The sequence below is a fragment of the Bombus fervidus genome, chromosome 8 (genome assembly GCF_041682495.2).
Source record: "Bombus fervidus isolate BK054 chromosome 8, iyBomFerv1, whole genome shotgun sequence".
Classification (NCBI taxonomy): Eukaryota; Metazoa; Arthropoda; class Insecta; order Hymenoptera; family Apidae; genus Bombus; species Bombus fervidus.
This window is the reverse complement of record NC_091524.1, coordinates 11,523,285-11,529,284: the sequence shown is the minus strand read 5'-3', so window position 1 is coordinate 11,529,284 and position 6,000 is coordinate 11,523,285.

The following is a 6,000-nucleotide window of genomic DNA, read 5'->3' as shown; positions in this document are numbered from 1 at the left end:
TCTGTTGAAGTGGTCACCACTTCTAAGAAAACTATACATCTGGTCATTTTAGTTTTCTCAAACACTGAAGCCATCGATAGCGTATGGACAAAAGACTCGAACGAAGGCAGACCATAAACGGTAGATAGGCGACGGTGGTTTCAGGGCTTTCAGTCATAGGATAACACTGCTAGCGTGCGGATCGGGACCAGCTCAAATTATATTCCTATTTATTATTATTATTATTTGCGTTTATTTTACAATTAATTCTCGTTAGAGGATTTTAAGTAAATTTATCTGGCGTGGTACTATGGCATGGTTAATAAGTGTTTATAGTATGTTTGATTCTATTTGAATCTAGTGCTTAGGTCTAAGGTGTAATGTCTTTTTAGCCTGCGGATCTGTTCCGACGTGTCGAGTAGTTGAGCAATTAGAGGGTTTTGGTGGTTGTTAACTCTTGTGATGTGTCTATTGCTGAATCTGGATAATTCTTCTTTGATATATATAAAAATATATAAAATATATTTTCTACTTTACAATTTATCCACACGTTCCTCTAATAATCGCAAAATTCCCAAACCTTCTTGAAATTTCAGTACGTATTACTGAATACTTTTACGCTGCTTTCAATCTTTAAATTATTCTAATGTCATAGCAAAAAATATTTCCAACTGGCTATTCGTTGAAAGTCTAGATGAATTCCACTTCATAAAATTTAATAAAATCTAGTAAAATCTAAATCCGATTCCTATAATCAATTCGTGAAATCTAAATTCCTTTTACTCGCGAACACATAAACCAAAAAAAGTTTGAATTAAATCAATTTCACGCAAACAACTAGGACACTAGAAAAGATCTGACAACTAAACGAATCTGACGCGTAGCGAAATCAGAAAATTGAAAGAAATAAAAATATCCAAGTTGCATTTCTAGAAAATGAGACATTTCGCGACAATATTACACCTTGTAATACTCAAATAATATTAGATATTCGACTAATAGAGAAATAATAGTCACGAAGACAGCCCCGATGGACAACATTTTCTCGATTGCGAGTTGCGCAACGAAACCCTTGCGTCCCAGCAGGGATTATTGTAGAAGTGGACTTCTCTTTGAAGGACAACGGGACGTGGTAGTTTCAGCGCCACTTTGCCGGAACAGGAATTTCAATCTACCATGAAGTTTCTGTACCAGTTAGAATTTTCACTGCGTCAAAGGACACATCGTGTACTTTCTCTGGACCCGGCGACAGCCTTTCACACAAATTTCCCTTGCTCTGCTCCTGCATTTGGTTGTACGTTTCACAGGAACCTGGTGCAGATTTATTCGCAAATCGTGAACGTGACATTCCCTTTTTAGGGAAAGAAAATGGCGATAGCCATTCTGGCTATAATTGCGATTTTGGTTGTGAGCTTCAGTGGAATACTGCCGCGACCAGCTTTCGCTAATTTTAATCCGTACGTTCTCGTATTTCTACTACTTATCGATCTATAAATCGCAGGTAAAATTTATTCAAAAAGAAAGAAATAACCTTAATTCGTCACGGTATACTTGTTCCCAATCGCTAACGTTAATATCGATGATGATTATACAATTCAGTTAGTATATTTTCAAGCGAATGCGATTGAGTTTTGCATGAACCAATCAATTTGAACGAACGAACGCAATCAAGAAATTTTAATTTATGCAGAGATTTGTTTCATCCATCAAATTTAACGTTACCAATTGATAACGAGTACTATTTGCATTCCATGCGCTTCTGCACCTTTCAACTTTCCACGAATGCAAACAAACAACCACCCACAACAATAATAAATAATAAAGTTGTAATATTAAAAAAATAGTTGCAATAAATGCAACACCACCTACACAGAACGAAAGAAAAAAGCCTATCCAGTGCATCGCGTGCCATTACCTTCGTCGTTCCACTTTCTTTCTCTGCTCGACTTCGCCACTTTCTTTTCAGACTAACTTTCAGAAAGCCCCTTTATTTCCCCTCTCGTGTCTAAAAATCGCGTTTCGTAGAAAGTAGAATCAACGGTTGTCCGGCGCCCAGTAACGTAACACGCGAGGAAGATCGTAGCAGAACGGAACGTTCGCTAACGAATTCGTTGGAAACAGCCACCTTGGCCAACAGATAAGACAGCGGCCTGTAGCGGTGGTACGAGCAAAGTCTGTTGAACAGCGAACGCCGCCTCCCTTTTCCTCGACGAAGAGAACGATCCCTGCCCGAAGCGGTCAGCAGGTGCAATTAGATGCTGCAATGAGATAACGATTAATAGCCGCCGCGATGTCATGTAATTATAGTGATCGCGTGGAGCGGCAGTCATAATCACGCGCGGTTCGACGAAAGCCCCTGGAACTTTAGAAGTATGGCCAGGCCACGCGAAAACGCGTATACTTTTGCTAATGTCAGTCATTAGCGGGCTTTTTGCCCGGATTTACTTTGCCATATTTGCGTAGCCAGATTGATCGCCACGGTATCACGTTGCACGTGAAATTGTTTTAGATGCACGAGTTCCCGGTTCATCGATGCCATTTCGCGAGTATTCTCTTTCATACTTTCGCGTGCACCACAGCGATCTCGAAAGTTTATGTTTTCGAGCCTCGAGGAAGTTCGTCGAGGAGATTGGTCGCGCTGGGAAATATTTGAAGATTGTTTGATGTAGATACTGGTTATCGTTGAGGGATTCGGTTTTATGGCGATCATAAGGGATTGGATTTTATGGAGATCATAAGGGATTCGTTCTTTTTGTTCTCGGGATAAATCGCGGTGATGATGATGGGAATTTTGTGCCGGTTGGCTTGATCGTTGATCTTTGTTGTGGATTTTCTGATTCATTATTGCTATTACAGTCACATTTGTTATTTGAGTCGACATATTTCACTCTGTATTTATCCGTTCATTCGATACTATCATTATGCGTGTAAATTTTGTAACCATATTTTAAGAGTAATTGTTAATTAAGCAATTACGTCGTTCAGCCAAGAACTTCGTTATCACGCCCCTCTTGCACAGTTATTTACTCATTGTAATAAATGTCTTGTAACTTTTGCGTATATTTCAATTAATATACAGTATGAATAATACTTGGTAGTCTTAAGCATACGGTTATCGCGGCTTATTAATATAATATACAATAATAATTGACTGTTCGAACGCTTTGATGGTCTTTGTGAAATGTATATGCTTGCAATAAACATCCTCTAATTTATTTGCAGGTCCGTTTGAAATTTTACCAATATAATTGCAGTAGTCGTGTCTCGTTACAACGCTAATGAAACTTTAAATACTTTGTATAATATCAGGTTGTCCGAAATGTTTCTTTCGTTTTATAAGGAAATAATAGACGCACAATATGTTTTGTTTTATATTAGCTCATTGAATTATGCACGAACATTGTTGAAAATGACAACGTGAGTTCGTGCTCGCCATTCATATGCAGATGTGCTAGTTACACTAAATAGTAACTAGAAAATTGCTCTAGATACAATCGATAGGTTTGAGACGTTTTCTTGTTTTTTATCCCAAGTTCATGCAAGAATGTGCAATAAAGGTTTTTCGGCTCAGAACGGTGTGATAGATTTATCCAAAGAATAAAATAATAGCCATTGTGATCCTATTTCTGAATATAGAAATAACAACAAACATAATAATAGAAATAAAACGAAATGGATCATACCTAATTCAATAAATTAATATAACACAGAAATTAATAAACTAACTAATAAATACATGAAAGATATACACAAAAAGTTTCTACGAATGTGCGAATACTTTCGTCTATCGTTCTATTTGGATCTAATTAATTAATGCAAATACGATAATAAGTACGACATAGGGCGCAAATGCTATTTGTAGCTATTGTACTTGTATTATTCGAAAGTAATTCCTACACTGGAAGTAATAACAAGCGTTACAATCGGTATTCCGAACGTACGACATTAGAGAGTAGGAGAAACGCCATTGAATAAGCAGCTAGCCGGTTATTCGGGCCACGTGAAGTACGAAATTGAAATTTCATTTAATTAATGTAATGCGTTTAAAGCACGAACACACACGCGGACGTGAGTGGTCTCGAAGTGAAGCGAACCACGCACGGTGTGTTTATTTGATTTGTGTTACCAGTGGATTTCAATCAATCGACTTTGCATGCTGCACGATCGAAACGCTCGTTGCCTGATAGTTTCTTTATCGTTAAAGGACAGTTGCCGATGCGTTACGAGAGACTCTGTTCGCAAGTTTAATTAATTTCCAATAAAATATCTTTTGTTTCGTTTCATGCGTGGATTTTGCGAATTCTTAAATAATAATATTAAATCAGAGAAATTTACAGTACATTTTAAAGCGAAATCTATCAATTCCTACTTTGATTTTAGTAAGATAACTCGATCATTTCATCATTCGTGATGTTTTGAAAATATCTGCATAATGATATTAAACGAAGGAAACTTACTATACTTTGGAACGAAATATCGATCATTTTGCATATAATTTTGAATATTCTAAAGGATAATACCGATATTAAAGAATCTTTTTTTCTTTTTTGTTCTCCTGCGAAATGTTAAATTAGACGTTATAACGTTACAAATTAGAAATTGTACAAAATGATTGTTACTATAACCGATAATAATTTCATTCATCGATAAAATTCGATAGATTCATTACTGACTGAATGTTTTAATTCAGACTTATTATAATTAATGTAATATATCGAATATCTCGATTTTATTAAATGAATAAGAAATACTTCTCCACCTGTTCTATCGGGCAAAATGACAATCGCATTTTCACATTCCATTACATTCATTTATTCTGACGATTAATATGTCTATTTAAAATACGGAATTTTTATAAATAGAATTCCAAGAAATTTTAAGAGAAAGAAACACTTAACGCGCACAAAGCGGATTGGAGGATCGAAACGTCGATTTCGTTGGCGCAGTTCTTCCCATCTCAGAAAACGAACGCTTACCTTCTTCATTTCTCTTTCCGCCATTTATATTTCAATTCTTCCAAGCATTTCACCGTGGCGTCCTTTTATTTATTGTTCGTACGAAATTCGTTTGAAGGCTGTGGAGCTCTCTGACGGCTGGCGCGCTTTCCATTTCGCCTTTGCCTCCGTCCGCGTTATTGAATTCGGCGCAACGCGTTTCAGGAAAATTTCGTCCGCCATGCAAGCACCGTAAGAGCGTGTCGTTCATTCCTGTTCGGTTTTGTTCTTCGTTATTAAACATTCCTCAACTGTTCACGTTCCGCAGATCGCGTCTAACGCGTATTCCTAAACCAGCGTCACTAATTTACGGGAAATTAATTAGCAATAATTCAGTTATTGTCTGAAATTCATCGAATCCAGAGCAAAACGTTGACTTGCAGGCGAATTTTCTGTCTTGCCTATAGCGTCGTACTTTAGTTTATTAAATAGCACGATTCACTGTTGTGAGTGCATAATAATACTACAAAATTTTATTGAGATTATTTGATTAATAAGAAAACGCTTTTTTTAGTAGAAATTTTTTTTTTAAGTTTAAAACCATAAATGGACGTTGAAACCTTAATGTACCTTAACTTTGTACAACTATATGGCGAAAAGATTGAATTTTGTTTATTAATTTATGTTTGTTTAAAATATTTAGACGAATAGGTACTTGCCGTTTATTGTCAATTTCCTATTTTATGTAGCAGAAGATTATGAATAATACGTGATATTTAATTATCTAGTCAGATGAAATATTATGATGCTTATGATGTATATTGAAATCTGCTCGTTAAAAACAATTTAAGAAAGTGAGTTTTTACAAATAGAAAATTTACAAAATTGCTCCGGGTACTTGCGTTAATGTCATATTGGCGATATTCTTCCAGATTCTTTTTTAACATTTTCACATGTGTATCTCACGATGTTTCGAAATTGAAGTTACTTTCTACCGTTCAAACTTTCAAACTCGAAGCGAGTGTTTCACAGTTTTTATCCCGTTGCACCGCGAGCGTAAACGTTTTTGCGATTACCGGCTAACTCG